Below are 22,156 nucleotides of genomic sequence, written 5' to 3'. Positions count from 1 at the left end.
ATGCTAGGTGTACAGATGTAAAAGATAGATCTTACCAGAAGTTAAGTTGACATCAGTGACTGTGTCCATGTATATGAATATATATACATATATATGAATATATATACATATATATGAATCAACTTAATATGTAAGAATGTGGTGATCTAGCTAAGGACTTAACTTTCTAATAAGTAGTCAAGTACATTAAAAATAATGAATAGGCCGGGCACTGGTGGCTCACGCCTGTAATCCTAGCTACTGAGGAGGCTGAGATCTTAGGATCATGGTTCAAAGACAGCCCGGGCAGAAAAGTCCATGAGACTCTTATCTCCAATTAACCACCAGAAAATTGTGACTAGAGCTTGAGCTGTGGCTCACGTGGTAGAGTGCTCGCCTTGAGCTGAAGAGCACAGGGATAGCACACAAGCCCAGAGTTCAAGCCCCACGACCGACAAAATAAATAATAATAATAATAATAAATAGTACCTTACAATGTTTATATGCAAGAATTTCTCTACAATGCTACTCAGGACTGCGAAATTTGTTTCTCTGTTCTTAAAAAGGTGAGGTTAACTTTATGCATTACTACTGTCTATTATATAGATATTAAAAGTCTGTTGTTCAGGAAGAAAATATGGAACCAGTAATCCAAGCACGTGGGAAAATGATTGAAGAGCAGTCTGGGATATATATCAAGTTCTGGGCCACCTTGGGCTACAGAACATGACCTTGTCTCAAAAAAAATTAAATAAACGAATAAGTAAATAAAATACAAAAGGAAAAGGGAAAATGGAAGTGTGGAATCTTACATCATGCATAAACATTTCTGTAATTTCTGACACTTTGAGAACCTCCAATATGTAAAACAAGTATGTGTAAATAAGTGTCACAACAATGGTTTGTAGATCCAACATTTACATATCAAGATGGAAAGGGGATGGAGAATAAACTTAAGGAGAGAACAACTTTATTATTTTGGTAGACTGGGATTTGAACTCAAGAGACTCTTGCTTGCTATGCAAGAGCTCTATCAGTTGGGTCATTCCACAGTCTTTTCTTGTTTTAATTAGTGTTTAAAATAGGTCTCCTCTTTTCAGAAGAAATAAGAATAGCCAATAGACATGTGAAGAGACCTTTGACATCGCTGGCCATTGAAGAAATGCAAATAAAAACAATGTTGAGATTCCATCTCATCCCAGTTAGAATTGGCCACTATCAAGAAAAATAACAATAGCAGATGCTAGCAGGAATATGGCCGAAGGGAATGCTACTACACTGTTGGTAGGAATGTAAACTTGTTCAACCACTCTGGAAAACATTATGGGGAATCCTCAAAAGACTAAACATAGAGCTGCCTTATGATCGATCCAACAATCCCACTCCTGGGAATTTGTACAAATGATCACAAAGAAGGCCACACTAAAGCCACCAACACATTTCAGTATTGCTTATCATAGCCTAGCTATGGAATCAATTCAAATGCCCCTCATTAGAAGAATGGATCAAAAAAATGTTGTATATACACAATGGAATTTTATGCTTCCATCAGAAAGAATGAAATTGCCCCATTTCTTTGGAAAAAATTATTTTAAGTGAAGTAAGCCAGACCCCCAAAAATCATAAGCTGCATTTTTCAAATCATTCGTAATATTATAATATGCCTATAAATTTACAAGCAAACCCAATGGATAGTAAAAGACAAATAATTACACTTGGTCATGAGTAATTAAACAGCATTCTAAACATTTACACAGTGAGAACAAAAGAACATATTCTTAGCAGAAGATCACAAGATCCCTTGTGATCATATAAAATGATACTTATTGAAATGAACTCCAAGAAACGGGAATAAGAGGCTTTTTATTATACTGTTTGTAATTCTTTTTTTTTCTTTCTTTTTTCTTCTCCTTTAGTTCATTCCCTTCTGTTGCTGTCTTCTATTTACACATCTTTTGTCATATAAAAGTCTATCTGATTTGGGGAGGGGAAGGCGAAGCATGGAAATGGTGGGACAAACAGTGAACCAATTCATCGGTAATACTCACTAGACATTGTTTTGGAAATGAACTACATAACTTGGTGAAGAGGAAGTTGGGAGGGGAAAACCTGTAAGAGAATAAAGGGAGGAGGTGACACACACTATTGAAAAATAAATGTACACATTACCTGGCTTATGCAACTGTAAGTCCTCTGTACATCACCTTTAAAATAAAATTTGAAAATAAAAACAATAAAATAGTTCTCCTATTTTTGCACATAACAGCCTAAGGCCCTTTCTTCCTACCTATGCCTTCTGCATAGTTAAGATAATAGGCTTATAGCAAAAAGGCTGGTTTACTTGTTGACATGGTGGTCTTGCTAGTTTTGCTTCCCATGGGGGCCTCAATGAATGATTCTATCTCCGTAATAGCTGAAATTTAAAAAATACAGTGTAAGCCACAGTACCAGGTGGGAAATATAACTCAGTTGATTTTGGTGTCTTCTATTTTATATCTACTTCTAGAAGTTTTATTTATCAGTGACTAACACACTTCTTTGAACAGAATTAATCATTACAAATTGGATAATTAATTTGTTAATCTTGGTTAGATTTTCTTTCTGCTATCATTTTGATATTCTGCAACTCAATATATTTTAACATTCAACTTGCTTTAGCACAAAGTTAATTTTTCTTTCTCACATCTTTTTCACAGCATCTCTTGCCTAAGGAAAAGGTTACACTTTTAGAAAATATAGAAATACATACTGAATTCATAAAGATTAAAGCACATTGGTAACCAATTGGATGCACATGCTTTTGCATACTATCTATTTTCAACTGAATTAGTTATCCTAGTAGACCATAGCAATTGTAAAGCAATTATTGTCTGTCATCTAAATATATATGGCTATATAAGAATGAGTCTTGACACAGATTATCTATTAACATGAAAAAGCTCAAATAGCCAAGTGCTGGTGGCTCACACCTGTAATCCTTGCTACTCAGGAGGCTGAGATCTGAGGATGGCGGTTCTTAGCCAGCCCAGGCAAGAAACTCCATGAAACTCTTACCTCCAATAAACCGTAAGAAAACTGGAAGTGGTGCTGTAGTTTAAGTGGTAGAGCACTAGCCTTGAGATGAAGAGCTGAGGGACAGCGCTCAGGCCCAGAGTTCAAGCCCCATAACTGACCAAAAGAGCTCAAATACAGTTGTTACACTCTCATTGTATAGTTATATATATGCACTTTTTAAATAGCAAGGTTTTGACCCAAAATTCTACAATAGATTTTTGTTATTTACATAGTGAAATGTTGACACAATTCTTTTAGAAGTTCTATGAGGGTTTACATTATATTAGCTAATAAAAACAATGTTGGTCTGGGAATGTGGCTCAGTGATAGAGTGCTTGCCTTGAGCTGAAGAGATGAGGGACAGCGCCCAGACCCAGATTTCAGGTCCCATGACTGGCAAGAAACAAAACAAAAAAACAAAAAACAAAAGCAAAAAACAATCTGCTTTCTACTTTGACTGGGGAAAAAGTCTCCTGAGAAGAAAACAGGTAGATCAGACAGGGGAAAAAAAAAATTCAAGTGCTTGGGAAGTAAAATTTCTAATGTAATTCAACAAACATCAGATTTTATCTAAAACAAACATGTTTTAGATAAAAGCATACAAAATTCTTACTCCATGTCTAAGAACAAACTACTGCAAAATTTGCAAAATATAACTTCATTGAAAAAAATCAGTATAATGGAATTCTGTGTTTGTACCACCAATGAAAATCTTTTATCCTAAAATTTAGGTTGCAATATTTAACCCTGATTAAATATTCTGTCTCCTGCCAAGATATGTGCGAACTGAGGTTTTCTTCTTTGTACATGAGTATCATTTACTACATTGGTCATGTCATCCTACAGCGTCGATGAACAGAAATAAGAATAAGATTAATAATCACTAGGCAGAGAGAAAACATAAACTAGACCTTAACTTTTGTACACCATGGCTTCATGGGGAAGTCATCCATTAACTATGGTTAATTTGCAGTCTCTTAAAACTCCTCCATCCCCGCGCAGTTGCAACCAACTCCATGTCTTTACTTCCTAACTTCATCAGCAAGGCGCATTTGGGATGACCTTTTCAAGAGGTAAAGTGTTATATCACTTTGCCTTTCAAACTATAACATCTTCTAATATTCCCAGGAGAAATTAACAAAATGTTTCCATTTGGCCTGTTTAAGTTTTTTCCTGGGGCTTGAACTCTGGGTCTGGGCACTGGCCCAGAGCTTTTTGTGTTAAAGGCTAGCACTTTACCACTTGAGCCACAGCTCCACTTCTGACTTTTTGAGATTAATTGGAGATAAGAATTTCATGGATTTGCTGTTGAACTTTGAACCATGATCCTCAGATTTCAGCCTTTTTTTTTTTTTTTTTCCCAGTCCTCAGACTTGAATTCTTGGGCCTGGGCTCTGTCCCTCAGCTCTTCAGCTCAAGGCTAGCATTGGACCACTTGAGCCACAGCACCACTTCCAGCTTTCTGGTGGTTTATTGGAGATAAGAGTCTCATGAACTTTCCTGCCTGGGCTGGCTTTGAACCAAGATCCTCAGATCTCAGCTTCCTGAGTACCTAGGATTCGCCCAGCAGATTCAGTCTTCTCAGTAGGTAGAATTACAGGTATAAGCCACTGGCATCTGGCTTCATTCACTCTTGTAACTAACATTTCAGCTGAAACATCACTTCCTTGGTACCCTGAACCTGTCCCTTGCCTATCTCAAAAGGCACTATACAGTTGTTGGGAGTTTTTTTGGGTTTTTTTGTTTTTGTTTTTGTTTTTGCTTTTTCATTATAACATGTTACATCTTTCTAATTTTAGTTTTAGTGTTTACCTTCCTTATATTTGTGAGGACAGAGAGAGCATCTGGTTTTGTTTAGAATTATAGCCTGGTGTCTAGCATAGTTCCTATCATGCAGTTATTGCTCATTAACCAATGCTATAGTTGAACAAGAACCGAAACCAGAATGGAAATTTCTGCTTTTTCTACTTTACAACTTGCTTACAATGTAAACTTGGACTGTGTGTTACCTTCAGACACAGAAAAGACACTTTTCTGAACTCCTCGCCCATGAATAATCATACTTGAATGACATATTACCCATATTCATTGAATTGTCTACAACAAATACATTTTCTTTCCATAATTAGAAAAAAAAGACTTTATTCAAATAGTGCTAGATCCTCATCATATGGAATTCATCAGAGTCCAATTAGGAACCATCAGGAAGTCAAAATTGTTGCATAATAGCACCAAGAGAAAGTAGACAGAAGTTGTTCTATAGAAAGGAGAGAGATGGAATATGAGAGATGCAGAAAGGACCCATGCAGAGATGGGGAAAGAGGAAAGGAGGGAGCCTCAGGGGAAGAGTGAGTGGTTAGCTATCATTTCCAATTTCCCAAGGCCTGTGCCTTTTCTCTGCTTACTTCTTGAAATTCCCTTTTATCCTTGGGAAGAATCCCATGTTTTTCAAGTCTAGACTGTATGAGTTTTTATTCAGTATAAGCCACACTTCCTAAGGTACTGAGTTTCTTTGTTGTTGTTGTTCAGTTGTGGAGCTTGAACTGAGGGCCTGAGCACTGTTCCCGCACTCTTATTTGCTCAACGCTAGTACTCTACCACTTTGAGTCACAGAGTCACTTCTAAGATACTGAAATTTTTAGTTGTTTCCTTTGATCAATGGATTTAATAATAAGCCTATTGCCTATCTCATAATGCTCCTGTTAGAATAAAAAGAAGTAATGCTTATGAAAATATAATTTCTTAAAGTTTAAAAAAGCAAAATTTTAATGTATCAATTTAATAACCATTGCTTGCTCACTATTGGTCAAATATTATCAGATTTAATACAGAATAAGTACCTAAGTTTCTCTGAGAAACTCATTATTTGTGGGAAAACTATTATGTACAACTATTTGTTATTTTAGTTTGAAACTACAAATAATATTTTCTTTTCACTGTGTGTGTGTTTTGTATGTGTGTGCTAGTTCTAGGGCTTGAATTTAGGACCTTATGTTCTCTGTAGCCTTTTTGGAACACAACTGGTACTCAATTACTTGATCCATACCTCAAGTACAGCTTTCCACTTGTTAATTTAAAAAAAGAATCTCTCAATCTTTTCTACCTGGGCTGGCTTTGAACCAAAATTCTCGTCTCTAGCTCCTATATAACAAAAGTGACAGACCTGAGCCACTAGTGCCAGGGAGTTTTCCTCTCTTTTTGTGGCAGCAAATTACTGAAACTTTTGTGTTATTTCCCCCTTAATTAGTCATCAAGGCTTATTTTAACCATACCTTGAAGTATATTGTTATTGCAGTATACAATTTGGATGTTACTTAATGCAATGCATTTCATTACTGAAAAGCTTTTACAACTGATTATTAATAGAAGGTGCTCCCCAGACATTTTTCCCAACATAAAGCACATATGGCAAATATTTCCTTTACTCAAAAACAATATAAGCATAATCTTTCAGAAAGCGTTATAGTCATGTTCATGGTCTGAAAATTCTAATACAGAACAGACTTTGAAATTCAATTCAGTGCTGCTAAAACTACTCCTACAGAGGCCTTTCATATATGGTAGCTATTATGTGAAAAACTTGTTATGAGATAAACAACCCAACTCCATCCACTTCTATTTCTCCTACATTTTGATGTATTTATCTTAGAATAGTATGTTCCCAAATCAAATTCTGTAATATGCTATTTAGAAGGTATCATGTATCTTTTCTCATTTATTCTCACCATGCAGGTACTAACAAATAGCATAAGAGGGTAACTATTCTCCAACTATTTAAGATCTGTGTTAGGCATTAAAAAATACATATTGGCAAACTCCACAAATATCTCTCCTACCGTAATCTTCAAAACAGAAAATGACAGATAATAAGAAATAGAGGACAAAGAGATAGTCAATATGAACATATATATACATACAGTAAGGGTATATAGAAAGTAAATGGTCTATATCAGAAAAGAATAGAATTCCATGTAAGAACATTTCTGTGGGAGGGTCCTGAGTCCACTTTAGAATGTCCAAGTAGGAAGGAACACATATAGGGAGTAGCCTTTAAGATGAATTACAGTGGAGATTTAGCGGGTGCTTGAAGAAGCAGAGTGAACCTCTAGAAGCTTGGCATCTGCACAAGGGATTGGAGCCTTCCCATGGGCAGAGATATTCTTTTAGTGAACACCTCTGTTGTCTCCACAGTGACATCTGAGGCTGGATTAACCCTATAGAGTTACCTCCTATTGGAAGTAAAAGAGAACACGCATAAGGTGGTCAAGACCACAGATGTCAATTGGATTTTTGGTGACAGGGTAGTCATACAAATATTCAGAAGAAACATGAAGAGAGACAGTTTGGAGTATACTATCAGGAGTTTTGAGGTTAGATAATATACGTGTTATCTGTATCTGTTATTTTTATTAGAAGTGCTCTATGTGATAGATGTTGACAAAATACAGGTGTGGAATTTTATCTTTTTCAAGTATGTGTAATCGAGAAAAAAAAAAGATAATGAAGGTATGGCTTACCCTCCATGGAAATAATTGTAATGATGAATCAGAAGGTAAAAGGAAGTCTAAGAATAAAGAAAAGTAGTAACATGATTAAATTAGAAAGTCCACAAAGAAGTCTAATGACAAAGTAGTAAGTATGAACTTGAACTGAAGAGAGAAAGGTATTTCTTTAAAAAAAAATTAAAATAAACTTTTAAATAAGTTTTTTATTGTGAAAATACTGTACAGAGGGGTTACAATTACATGAGCAAGGTCATGAGTACATTTCTTATCAAACATTGTTGCCTCCTCCTTTGTTAACAAACTTTATTTTTAAATGATGCAATGCTATGCAAATACAACATGCTCCTATAATATGACTTTTGCACAGAAGACATCTGCTACTTAGCAAAAGAGTAATAAGTTGGCCTTTCTCTTTTTGCCTTTTTCTTGTGTGAGTCACTGATCACACAAGAAAAAGATGCTTCTTGAGAGCCACTATTAAGGTGATGATATTCCCACTTATAGAAGATAACCATGAATGATGCTACTTCAAAATATTTGATTCCCAGTGTTATTAAATTTCTGCCTTTTCATTGTCAAACATTTCCTAACTCCAACCACTTTCTACTGACAACTTGTAAAACAGTGTGTAGTGTGTTGCTGAGGACACAGTGAATGATACCATAGTGATATGTGGACAAGTAGGTTGGAACTGAGTAGCTTATGATGGAGAAGCCACAGCAGGGGCACCATGACATCATCCATATGAATGCTGAGTCAGATAACATTCAACAATGATGAGTGTGAGAACTAAATTGCTTAGGCTTCAATGGGTGAGGAAATTTTAGGGCTAGATAAAGGATGAATCCATTTTGGAGCTTTACAGAAAATAGAAACATAGAAAATTATTGCTTAAGGCTAGCTATCTTTCAAAACCTTAGTTTTCAAGATAAACTTCCAAGTATCTTTTGTGTTCAGAGGTCATCTCTCTTATTTGGAACCATGCATTACAACTGCTGTGAAAAGATCACAAACAAAAATAATATTTTGTCTTTCTGAATCAGCCAATAAGTAATTATGATTAATGACACCAACTTCTATAAACAGAATGAGGAAATCAACTCTACTTTCTCACAAAAATAGTCAAAAGTGTAATGTGAAATGGTGATTGGAAAGTATAGGAAACAATGGATAATAAAAAAAATAACGAAATATTTTTCCTTGATAAGGTAGGGGTGTTTACAATTCAGCAAATTTCCATGTATTGCCTTGATTTTCCTTGGCCTTTGTGTTAGGTGGAGTTCTGTGAACTCTTCTAAGTATAAAAGTAATTTCGGTTTGGGAGACAGAGATAGGAAAATTGGGGATTGAGTCCAGCCAAAAAAGATTAGTAAAACCATATTAAGGAAAAGTTAGGGGGGGAAGGGGTGTAGTTGAGGAGGTGGGAGGGAAGGGATGGTAGGGGAAAAACAAAGGAGGAGGCAACAATGCTTGGTAAGAAATGTACTCATTACCTTGCTCATGTAACTCTGTACAGTATTTTCACAAGAGAAAAAAAAAATTTTAAAGGATAAGTTAGGCATGCTGGCATATACCTGTGATCCCTATTCAAGAAGCAAAGGTTGGAGAATACTAGCCTAAAGCCACTCAGAGAAAAAGTATAAGTCCTACCATAAAAAAAGAAAAGAAAAGAGCCAAAAGTTTGGGCATATGGCTGAGGTGGTTGAACACTTGTTAGCAACCTCAATATCCAATAATCTAGTGGAAATGGCACAAAAATTGTACTATTTACAAATCCAGCCAGACATTTAAGAACATGCATGACCTTTATACTCACTTTTCTTTCTATGTAGTGACCAGAGAACCATTTGTTGAGATCATGGAGTGGAGCCAAAGATTCAAGTAACCTAGATTCTTCTATGAATTACCACCCGATAGCTATCTAAGAGCAAGGTGCATGAAGGACCCTCCAAGTTTGTATGGGTTCTGCTGGGCTAGTTCACTGGGCTAGTTCAGTGAATGTTCAATGATATAGTACGACTTGCCCTAACCAGACTAATATAGCAAGTACACAATTTCACGTGAAAATAAATGAATGGCCATGTGTGATGTTTCATACCTGTAATCCAAGTGCCTGAGAAGCTAGGGCAGGGCTATAACAATTTTGAAGTCTGCCTGGGCTCCATAGTAAGACCCCATTGGAAAGAAAAAAAAGAAAGAGAGAAAGGAAGGAAGAAAGGAAAAAAAGGATGGAAAGAAAAAGAGAAAGAAAGAAAGAAAGAGAGAGAGAAAAAGAAAGAAGAAAGAAAGAAAGAAAGAGAGAGAGAAAGGAAAGAAAGAAAGAAAGAAAGAAAGAAAGAAAGAAAGAAAGAAAGGCAGGAAGGCAGGAAGGCAGGAAGGCAGGAAGGCAGGAAGGCAGGCAGACAGGCAGGCAGGCAGGCAGGCAGGCAGGCAGGCAGGCAGACAGGCAGGCAGGCAGGCAGGCAGGCAGGCAGGCAGGAAGGAAGGAAGGATGGAGGGAATGAAGGAAAAGAAGAGAAGGAGGGAGAGAGGGAGGGAGAAAAGTAGGGATGGAAGGAAGGAAGGAAAGAGAAGAAAGAAGATAGAGAAGAAAGGTAAAGAAAAAAGATTCAAAAAGAATGGAACCAAAAAAAAGGATTGTACTCATTACTCATTACCTGATTTGTGTAACTATGACTCTCTGCATATCAATTTTACTATAACAATTTTAAAGAAGTGATTTTTATAACAAACAAGAAAAAGTAGGCATCATAGTTTCTGGGGGGAAAAACAAAACAGTTACTTGGAATTGGAATTGTTTGTTATGGCACACTTTAGGATACTCAAATCAAAACTATAGCCATTAAAATGAAAGGTTATTTTTTTAATGAGTTTGAACTAATAGAGCCATGTATGCCAAGGTCCTTTGTATTAAGGTCCTCAGTATTAAGGAAATCATGTTCTTTCTTTGGACAAGAATTGTTGGTGAACTGCCTCTGAAATAACCCAACAGGTTTCTTACAAAGACTTATCAAAAGCACACTGACAATTTTTTAGGCTATATGCTCCTTCCCTTCATCAAATAAATCTGCCTTTGTAAACAGAGAAATGTCCTGGATTTTTTCGGTAGAGATTATAGGAACAGTGATTTATTGTTCTCCTGGACTTGTGTACCTTGGATAAATCTTGCAACCTCAACTTCCCAAAGCCTCCTTATATCCTCATGCTGAAAACCTGTCACTCCAGTGGAAGGGAGCAGATCTCAGACAGACAGACTCCTTAGGTTCCAAAAGAGCAGAAAACAATGACTTCCCTACAGAGTTCTCACACATTTCTGATTAGAGGAATGACAGCAGTGCATACCTAGAGAAACTAGTAGTAGCATTGAAGGCAGATGAGGGGAAACAAAGGAGGCCAACTACGTTTTGTTTGGCAGATTCAAAATGATTCTCTTGAGATTTCCAGAATGATCACTTAGATTTTTAAATCACCTGTCCACACAGCCCTCTGCATGCCCTTTCCAGAAATTCTATGGAGTGGTAGCACAAGTAGGCCAACTGTGGCAGAAACCAATGCCTAACCCTGCAATGGGGCCAGATGGACAATCAAACAGCATCTGGAATTGCTTTGCCTGCAGTTAACCACACTGTTTGTCAGTGCTACATGGTATCCTTTCTAATAAATCTAATAAATCGCTCATTTCAGAGTAATAAATCTAATAAATCTCTCGTTTGTGAGTGTTACTCTGTTTTGGCCAACTTTAAAGGGGCACAGTCACATTGAAGGGAGAAGAAAGATAGAAGCTCAGAAGGGGAATTCCTAACCCCTCAGAAACCAGACAGGGGTAACGAAAGGAAGTCAATGTTTGGACACAGGCTTATGTACTTATTGTCCCTAAATGGACTCAGCACCCAAAAGAGGTCAATAGGTCATTGGGAATTAGACAAAGTCTGTATTTACAATCGTTGCAACCATGATAGGTCCATTCTATGTATCATTGCTCATTTCATTTCTGATTTTCATCTCATTTTTTTTCCCTTGAAATGTGAGTGGTTTTAGTCTTTCTTAGCTCTGCACGGACATAAAAAAAGGTATTTAAATGACAGCTACTGTTCATTAGCTCATGATGACCAAAGACTCCACATTCCATGTAACAGTTACATTTCATAATCAACATCATCAAGCGTACCATCATGGATATGTGCACTTGCTATGGTATGATCTTCAGGAGAATGAAGGTATCGCCCATATCCCTCATATGACATTGGATTGATGAATGCATACCTCACCTACAGGAATAGTGGCAGACTGAGAAATGCATTCTTCTGATCTACCATATATCATTTCCAAATTATGTCTTAATTAACACAGATGAAAATATGCATTAATAATAATACTCTACTCTTCCAGTATCTAGGACAGCACCTGAACCAAAAGAGCTATCCACTAAATTTTATCTGAATGACTTTTAGTGAGGTCTTTCATTTGACATGCCACTCCCCCCTCCGCAACCATCCATTCCATGTATATATTCTTGGTAATAGGCTCATTCCTAAGTACTTTTCTTCATATAACAGCCTACATCATCAAATAGACTCAAGAATGTTGTTACACAATTTCTCATAGCTAGAAATAATTGAAAGAGTTAAGGCAGAACACTGCCTTACTTTTTTTTTGTAATTCTAAAGCAAGAGTATCTACTATACTATATAATAAATTCTACTTTAACACTTGGTTATATTACAAAGTGAAATCTTAAATTACATTTATATTCTGATCCATTAAATTATCTCCAATGGATGTGTAGTCTGAATATATACAAATGAAGCAAATTTTATTGGTGAGATAATAGAATTTTTAAATAAACATGCTAAAGAATCCATGGATCTTCCAAGAGTAACAAAACTCGTGAGAACTTCCAGCAGTTCCTAAATCACAAATGTGCCTGCACTCTCTCCCATCTCACACAGTGAGCTTTCACAGTGCCATACTAATACTCAAACACTGACATTTTAAATAGATGTAATAATACTAGCTGACAACCAAACACAGAAAAATAAAAACAGAGAAAGAAGAGTTCCAGGTTAGAGAGTATTGTCATTCCTAGCCATCATTGTCCTCAGCAATGGAAATAATAGAGCCTACAATGTGCAAAAGACTGCAAAAGAAACAGATCAGAATATGTTACCTCAAAACATTTCAACTTTGGCATACTCAGTTTTTTAGCTGAAAGTGATTAAGAAATAGAAGAGAATAGGAGGGACTCTCTGATAACCATCAGAGTAGAACATTCTTTTTTTTAATTTTTTCTTTTTTCTTTTTTTTTGTAGGTCATGGGGCTTGGACACTGTCCTTGCACTCTTCAGCTCAAGGCGAGCACTCTACTGCTTGAGCCAAAGCACCACTTCCGGTTTTCTAGTGGTTTATTGGAGATAAGAGTCTCATGGACTTTCCTACCCCGGCTGGCTTTGAACCGTGATCCTCAGATCTCAGCCTTCTGAGTAGCTAGGATTACAGGTGTGAGCCACAGATGCCCATCAGAGTAGAACATTTTTTAAAATAAGATTTTTATTGTAAAAATACTGTGCAGAGGGGTTACAGTTACATGAGCAAGGTAATGAGTACATTTCTTATCAAGCATTGTTGCCTCCTCCTTTGTTTTTCCCCTACCATTCCTTCCCTCTCACCTCCTCAACTACACTTCCCCATCCCACACCCCCCCTCCCCCGCCTAAATAGCATCTTATACATCTCATTGGTGCAATGGGTCCACCTGTATCCCTATTTAAACAATTTGTTTCTTCCCTTCCCCTCCCCAAATTATACCAGCATCAAATACAGTGAAAACAGGGGTTATACCATGGGGGAGGGACATGCAAAGCAACAACAACAATAACAACAACAAATCACATGGTACCTTATAAGTATGTTAGAAACAATAGCAAAAAAGAAAAAAAAGCACTTGTGTCCCTATCTTAGGGTTCATTTCACTTAATTGGAGATGAGATAATGATGTCAATACCAACAGGCACAAACAAACCCATTAAAATATGACTACACATGGCATGCATCCCTTTCTACTCTACCTTCTTATGTGCTTACAATTTATTCTGCTTTGTTAAAATGATATGTAAGTTCTTACTATATATGTTCTAAAAACTAAGACCAATATGCTCTTTGGGTATTTACTCTTTATTCTAGTGTCATACCCATAATAACATTAACATGAAATGAAAGGTGTAAGCTTTCTATTACTAATCTGTCTTTTGCCAGTTTAATTTCCAGGCCCAGATATAGAACCATTGAATCAAGTCGAAACACACACACACACACACACACACACACACATACACACACACAATTTTCCTTTCCTAGACATATTTTACCATAATAAAACATAAGTACAAGATTATTAGTTGCTCTTTGTTAGTTACATTTGATGATGACATGTAGATTGTTTTATAATATATTCTAGTTAAACATAAAAGATTTAGACTCAATGTTTTCATACTACCTCTCTATATTTAAAATAGAATTCTACTAGCTGACTTCCAGATGAATCTGTGTTTTTATTAGAGTGCAAATAACAAAAAGAAACACTCTACTATTATGTACTATGAGTACACACACACATGATACAGTCTTCTGATTAAGGCAAATAAAGTTATATCTAAGGGGTCATCATTTATTTAGATTCTGATTATTTAGATTCAAATCACTGATCTTGGACATGTGCCATGATTTATAAAATTCAAGGAAGAAATAGCCTGCAAAAATGGACTAGGTGATTACAATGAAGAAACAGCTCTATACTCAGAAAAGGCCTAAACTATTTGTCATATTCTCCATGTCCATTTCTCTGCCTGCTTAAGCATCTCCTATTTCCACTCTGAAGATAAAACTTATTAAATGTTTATCTTGTTATCCTCAATCTTCTTAATCTTTCATATGATCTAGATTCAAGTCCTTAATCCAGTTTAGTAGTTACAAGGATTTGGGGGATAGAATTGAAAAAAATATAAGGCTGGAGAAGAAATTACACCTGAAGGGAAAAGCTCATAAGGCTTGAACTTCTTTAGTTAAAAAAAGTCTGAAGAAGCCAACAATTCTACACAAATAGGAATAGATTAGTAAGACATAGTCCTTAGTGTATTAAGAAGAAAAACACCCTTGTGACTAAAACCAGAGATTATGAAGTCAACTTTGTACCTCTTGAATCCTCTTTAACGTTATCTAGCTGTGTGATGTTGCTCATAAAATATAACCTCTATGGGGTTGATTTTCTGTAAAGTAGAGAAAATAATACCTCTAAGCAATGATAGCTATGCTTTTAATTCCTTTCCTGTTGTTTCTTTTTGGCAAAGAACAATAAAAATGTATTGTCTCAGAGTTGCATTGACTGAAAGTCTGATTATCACAGTCCGCAAGACCACTCTCCACCAGAGGCATCACCATAGAGCCTTCTATTGCCTGCTACCTTCAGATGGCTGCTGCTAATTCTTGGTCTTCCAAGGGCTTCTCCAGACTTGCCTCATCATCATATGTTGTTTTCCTTATGTGTCTGTTTCCACATTTTCCTGCAAATTTTAGTGGTACCTATGCTCTGATTTATTTTCTATTTTATAATAAGCAATGGAGATAATAAATATCAGGATTCTGGTCTCCTCGAATATCATACAGATGAAAATGTGTTTCTAAATGGAGCATAACTGATGAGATCAATTTTTTAGGAATTGTTTTTGATTTAAAAATCAAAGGTGACAAACCTAAATCAAAATGAAATGTGTATACTTAGCATAGGCACTGAACGTAAATTATGTATGGTGGGTTACACTATTAAAAGGAAATATTTTTTAAGAACATAAAGCATTTAGTGGTACTCCATAATACATTATAAAGTGCATTTTTCATGCAAGCCATTAGTCTGTGTGTGATAGGCAAATGCATTTTCAAGAAAGATTGAAACATGTGAAGCTAAATTTTTAATGTATCTTCTAGTCTTCTAATAAATTTGATTATGAGATAAATGTAAGAGATCCCAAATTGACTGTCATACTGTTTTGGCCTTATTTAGTCTACTTTATAGTTATCTTTAAAAAGCTTTCTATGTATAAGCATTTCTATTTTTAAGAAACATTTTAGGTAACCATTTTAAACAGTTTTGTCCTTATGAATAGATTTTGAGCCATAGTATTCAGATAATTCTTTAATTTATTCTAAAACAGAAACATCTCTTTTAGGTAAACAATTTGTGCTTCCTCCTTGGCTAAAATCACACAATAAAGAAGCATTCATAGAAACTTCCATACTCATGATGAAAACAGAGTATTGGTTATCTGTGGCTAAAGGTAAACATCACTGTGCAGTTACTTATGGAGATTACAACAGGATTTCTTTTTAAGTTGCTGTTTAAAAAATCTCACACATAATGCTTACCTACAGTAAGCAAAAACTGATTTGACTGTCAGTGTGACCAAAGCACGGTCAGGACTACCTTTCTAGGAATTGCCCCCAAACAGACTTGGTTTTGAACCCAGTTCTGCCACACATTGTGACTGCCACACATTTATTTATCATTTGCAAGTTTCTGTGCCTTATAAAAAATGATAAATGGTGCTATAGACTTACAATAAGTAGTAATATAATATATCTTTGGAACTTAGCATACTATTCTGAAAATGTCACAACTCAATGAACATTAGTAACTCATAATGTGATATGTGATAGGGGGAAGGCCAAATGATGGGTTTGGTAGTAGGATAAAGTCTTTCTGTTTTATCATCCTTACTGTTAAAACAAAATAAACCCAGGAAATCAACTTCGTATTATCTTCTTTTCATATACTGGAAAGAAAGCCATAAAAGGAAAGATGACCAGAAGGAAACATTCAGCTTCACATGATGTCATAATTTTGCCATTTTATTCCCTATTGCAGAGTAGTCTTCTGTTCATCATAATGGTATTTCTAAACTTAGTTATGATTCACTTTACAGATTTGGTAGGACACAAAATGTATTGATGTCAAGTCCAAGAAACAAGCTGACTATCTCAGTATTCTATCGAATATAACTAGAGATTGGTACTATCCTTAACATGACATTTATGCTAGAGATTTAGGTATATCAATAATAATAATAGTAATAATAACAATAATAATAATAATATTCCTCTTCTCCACCTGAACTCAAAGCAAACTGACAAACAGAACAAGAAAACAAATATGAGAGCAAAATACAATATATCTGGTAAAGGCAGGGTTAGAAGAGTTCACACATGAATCATTATTGGACTGGCTGAAAGGAATTCTCAGATTCAGGCTTGTTTCTCTAAACACTTGCTCCTTCAGCCACGTGTAGGAAATGCTAGGCTGGAGCCCCCTGTCCACTGGAGGGGCTCACTTTCATCCAGAGCTTTGTTTTCTAGGGGATACATTCCCAAATTTATTGCTTCCCCCATTTTTTCCCTCTTTCTTTCTCAGCTTATCTGTTCTATCTGGGGTAGATTTTTCTTGCTCCTCCTCCACAGGGAAGGAATGTGGAGAAGATAGAGAGACAATTATTGTTATGCTGATATGTTTCTCTCTATTTTATACTTAACAGGTTTTAAAGATGTTAAGAAGGGAAATTCAATGTATCTTTCAATGGATTTCTACCTTTTCTTGGCAAAGCTCCCATTTCTATTCTTAATGATTTCTTAGAGAACATGTAATGGAAAATACAGCTCTCTCATTCATGAAGGCTTTAAATCTGTGTGTGTGTGTGTGTGTGTTAGAAAATGCTGTTTTTTTAAGGATCTCCTATTTGCTAAACAGCTGTTCTACTATCTGAGCCACAACTACCAGCTCTTTTTTGCTTTATTTATATTTGAGAATGTTTGCCACATTTTCTCCCTGTGACTGACCTTGGACCACAACCCTTCAATCTACATTTCCTGCATGTATAAGGTATACACACACACACACGTGTGCGCGTGCACACACACACACTGGGAGTGAAATTATAAATATATATTTACATATATATATTTATATATATGTATATATTTATATATATATATATTTATAATTTCACTCCTAGTTTACTGGTTGAGATGGGAATTTCATTCACTATTTCCCCTGATTGGCCTCTAATCATGCTCTTCTATCCTGAATAGCTGGAATTGCAAGCATGTGCCACAATTCCTAGCCTTAAATTATAAGTTCAACTGCAAGATCACTCTGTACTTAAGACTGAGATACCTTGTTTTCCCTTGTCTTCACATAGGATAAAGGAAACTTTCTAATCTCTCTTCCTCTTTCATAAGGGCAGTCAAGCCACACCTGTGACCTTATATGAACCAAATTAACTCACAATGACTCCATGTCCAAATTTATCATATTAGGAATAAGGTTTCAAAGCATGAATTTGAATGTACATGTTCAGTTCAAAGCAGTACCCCTGCATTTTAAAGCACCACCAATGTCTAAAAGGCTTCTCTCCCCAGTTTCCTTCCTCATCAATGAAACTTCGTCCCCAAGGCTTCTTTCAGGAAACCTTTTCCTCCATAATCTATTGAAAGTTCTACTGTTTCTACAGCTTGCCTGGGTCAGCAAAGTTCACAAGTAGCCTGAGCCCATGAATTAAGAGGCCACCATCCATGAAGATCAAAATGAAGTCATAAAAACCTGGATAATACGGTCTTGTCATGGACATCAGTTCATGCTGTGACCAGTTCAGTTCTTTCTGACTTACTAAATATCATAATAACATAACATATCGTAAGTGCTCTTTTAATAGATATACTTCCTCATGGAAGAAACTGTTTCAGGAGAGGAATATTCATTTTCCATGCATTATACACACATATACATATATATACATATAAAATATGTATATATGTATATACATGTAATATATATGTATATATAATATACATGTATATAAAATATATCATATATAATACATTATAGGTATATATTATATTATATACATAATTTTATATTATATACATGCAAAATAATATATAATATCCACATACACATATATAATATACACATATACATACAAATACATATACAGATACACATTTAAATACATACATATATGTGCATATATACATGTGTGTATACATGTAAATATATATATTAGACACATAATTTACTTTACTAAGATCTAAGTGCATTTATACTAAAACATTAAATTCCAAAAGTAAAATTAGTTAATAATTTTGTTCTCATGATAAACTATTACATTTCAATATCCAGAGGAGTGGATTTTTAAAAAATGAATTTTAAGTTCCCTGAAGTTTTCAATAAATTTTAAATGAAAAATTTTAAGTTTTTGTTATTTTAAAATCAATTTTATGAACTCTCTTTCATTTTAATTTACCATATTTACATTTATTGTCTCTGGACAGTTTTTTATGTATTTAGTTAATAGTTAAATCCTATAGCTAGGTTACAAACAACAGGATCCTTCCAGTCATAGGTTAGTGAAAATCCTAAAGGATTATAAATAAAAAGCTATATGGGTGTTAAAGTTAATAGAGGACAAAAATATGTTCTTTTTATTTTTAATTGTAAATAATCTGAGAAGGAGTTCTGAGAAGATGGCAGAGGAGAAGCTGGAGGCAAAACAAGCTCTCGCATAGAAAGCAGTTTTAGAGGTCCAGTGAACAGTCCTAAGCCAGAGAATCACACCAAGTGTGCCATCACAGGACAGAGAGGCCAGAGAGGAAAAATCCAAGCAAGGAGACAGATCTGAACTCTTGCCAGCAGCTGCCGCTGCAGTGGCAGCAGCGGTGGTGGCGGCGGTACCTCCATACCTGAAGCAGAGGGAGTCCAGGACGAAAGAGCCAGATGCGGTGGGTGAGCAGATTCTACTCAACACCAGCAAGAACCAACAAGGAGCAGACCAGAGATGACCCAGGAACCAAGACTGGGCATGAGTAGAAGCCTGACGTCCTCACTCCTCAGGGAGCAGAGGAGGGAAGGCCACCCCTCCCCCCCCCCCCCCCCCCCCCCCAGTACCGGAGATCTCCATCTTGGATACCGAGAAAGCTAAGCGGAGCTGCTAGCTCCAACTCAAGCCTTGGAATAAAACGAGTCATTTAACAGGTCACAGGTGTGACCTGCCAGACTCAGCTCCACCCAGGGAAAAGTCACCCAGTTCGGGCGCCAGCCCTAGGAGTGACTTTCTTCATTGGGTAATCAGAGCCAGAGGCTGCCCCTCCCTTTAGCAGTCTCGACATCAGTAAACAGAAACCCTGAGAGTGGCTCCAGGCTGGGCTCTGTGAGTTTCTCACAAACTAGCCCCCGGGAAAAGCTACTGTTTGCTGAAAGGCCTCAACTCTACCCAGAACCTAACCTCATCACAGCACCTTCAAACTTGAGGAAAAAGCAATCTCCCTCTTTTGTGATACTCAAAGCACACCCCCCCTCCCATTGAACTAACTTGGGAGGAGGATCGAAAAATCCTGAGTAAAGCAGAGCATTTTTTCTGCCTGTCCAAACAAACTGACTTAAGAAACCAACCAAGCCACAGGACCACAAGCAGACCAGAGACTCCAACCAGAAGCTGATTACAGACACAAGGGAGATACAGGATTTTTCCCAACCCTCCCAAAAAAGTCAAAGAACTTTTTTTTTCCTCTTCTTATTTTTTATAACTTTTACAAAATATTTTTTTTCTTTTCTAAAACTTTTTTTTAATTTTTACTTTTTTTTGAAAAAAATTGTTTTCTAGTAACTTTTTTTCCCCCTTTAATCTTTATTTTAGGGATACATGCATGTGTGCGTTTTTTTTTCTTCTTTTAAAAAAATTTCTTTTTGTTTTTTGCTTAGCTCGACTGAACTTCTGATCTTTTTTTCCTTTCTTCCTTATCCTTCTCACCTTTTCCTCTCTTTTGTTCTTCTTTATGGGACTTAATTGTTGTTCTGCACATCCTCAGATAAACCCATAGTTGACTATTAGACCCTATCCCCCATTGTGTACACACTTAAGCCACAAATTTATTACTCAATTCAAAACTTCTGAGACTTTGAGACTTAAATTCCTTAATAGCAGTACCACCTCTTTATACCTATATAATATTTTAAGTATTTTTATTTTTAAGTTTTTCACATCTCCTTTATATCCCTCCCCTTCTCTCATTATATTCATGTTCTTTAAATAGATGGTTCTCGAATCTGCATATTATTGTTTTATTTTTCATTTTTTCTGGTCTCTTTTTTTCCCCTTTCTCTTCTTCTTTTCTCTCTCTCTACTTTCATCCTATGAAACCTATTTCCTGCTTTGAGACTAGGACTTACTTAAGTTAACTCTCCCTGGGCCTTCGCACATCACTCTATTCCTATTTTTTACCCACATCTCTCCCTAACCCTAATAATTTCTGGTTTACCAAATTCTTCTTTGTGGTTCGTAGCCCATTAATATATAGTTGTTTGATGTTGAATAGAGGTATCTGTTGAACTAGATTGTATCTGCAGACTATTGACTGTGCAAATTCAGACTTTGGCTGATGCTAGCCTTAAGTTAGTGTTCTAGCACAAAACAGGTGTTACTTTCATCCCAAATGGGCAGAGTAAGCTGGAAAACCACAAGAAAAATGGCAAGTCCAGGTACCTCCACTCCCACTCATGATTATCAGGGGACAGAACAGATAATGAATAATCCAGAGGAGAGTTCCCAAATAGCTCTACAAACACTGCTGGCAAACATGATAAATTAAAAGATGAGAAAACATACAAAGAACTCTGTATGAGCGTGATAGGGAGAGAGAGGAGGCAAACAAAAGGTCAATGCAGGAAAAGATTGAAAACCTACAAAGGACTCTGTATGAGCGTGATAGGGAGAGAAAGGAGGCAATCCAAAGGTTTATACAGGAATATCATGAGCGTGAGGAAGCTACTCAAAAACTGATACAGGATTTGTGTGAGCAGCTTGAGAATACTCAAAGAGAAAGGCAGGAATGGCACGAACAGTCTGAGAACACTCAAAGAGAACTACAAGAATGGCATGAATGGGAGGAAGCTAAGCAAAGAGTAATACAGGAATTAAGAGAGCAGGATGAGAATACACAAAGATCACTAAAGGCATTCATGGGATCCATTTTAACAAAGAGCTGAAGGAAGTCATGGAGACCACAAAGGGAATGCTGAATGGAACCCAGCAGAAGGAATGGGAGTCCAAGGAAACCATAACCAATCAACTAAGTGATTTGAGAATGAACGCTGAACACCAAATTAAGGAAGTAAAGAAGTCTATAAAAGATCTAAAACAAAGCTTCAACAAAGAAGTTGAAGCCATGAAAGCTGACCAATTAGAAGGAAAAGAAATAAAAATCAAAGTAGAAAGTCTTGACAGCAGGTTAGACCATGCAGAAGATCGAATCTCGGGGATTGAAGATAGCCTAGATATTATAGAGAAAGAACATACAACCATCCAAGACAAGTCCAAGAAATATGATAGATCTATCCAACACTTGGGAGACACCAGCAGAAGGCCTAATCTAAGGATAATGGGTGTAGAGGAGCACCTAGGAACAGAAGTTAATGGTCTAGGAAATTTGTTTAACAGGATCCTAGCAGAGAACTTTCCAAACATGCAAAAAGATAGGCCTTTTCAGATACATGAAACTTTTAGAACTCCAAATAGACCAGAT

Source organism: Dipodomys spectabilis, unplaced genomic scaffold (genome assembly GCF_019054845.1).
Source record: "Dipodomys spectabilis isolate Male_0828 unplaced genomic scaffold, ASM1905484v1 ptg000053l, whole genome shotgun sequence".
Taxonomy (NCBI): Eukaryota; Metazoa; Chordata; class Mammalia; order Rodentia; family Heteromyidae; genus Dipodomys; species Dipodomys spectabilis.
The sequence above is the reverse complement of the archived record's forward strand: the minus strand, read 5'-3'. Positions refer to the sequence as shown.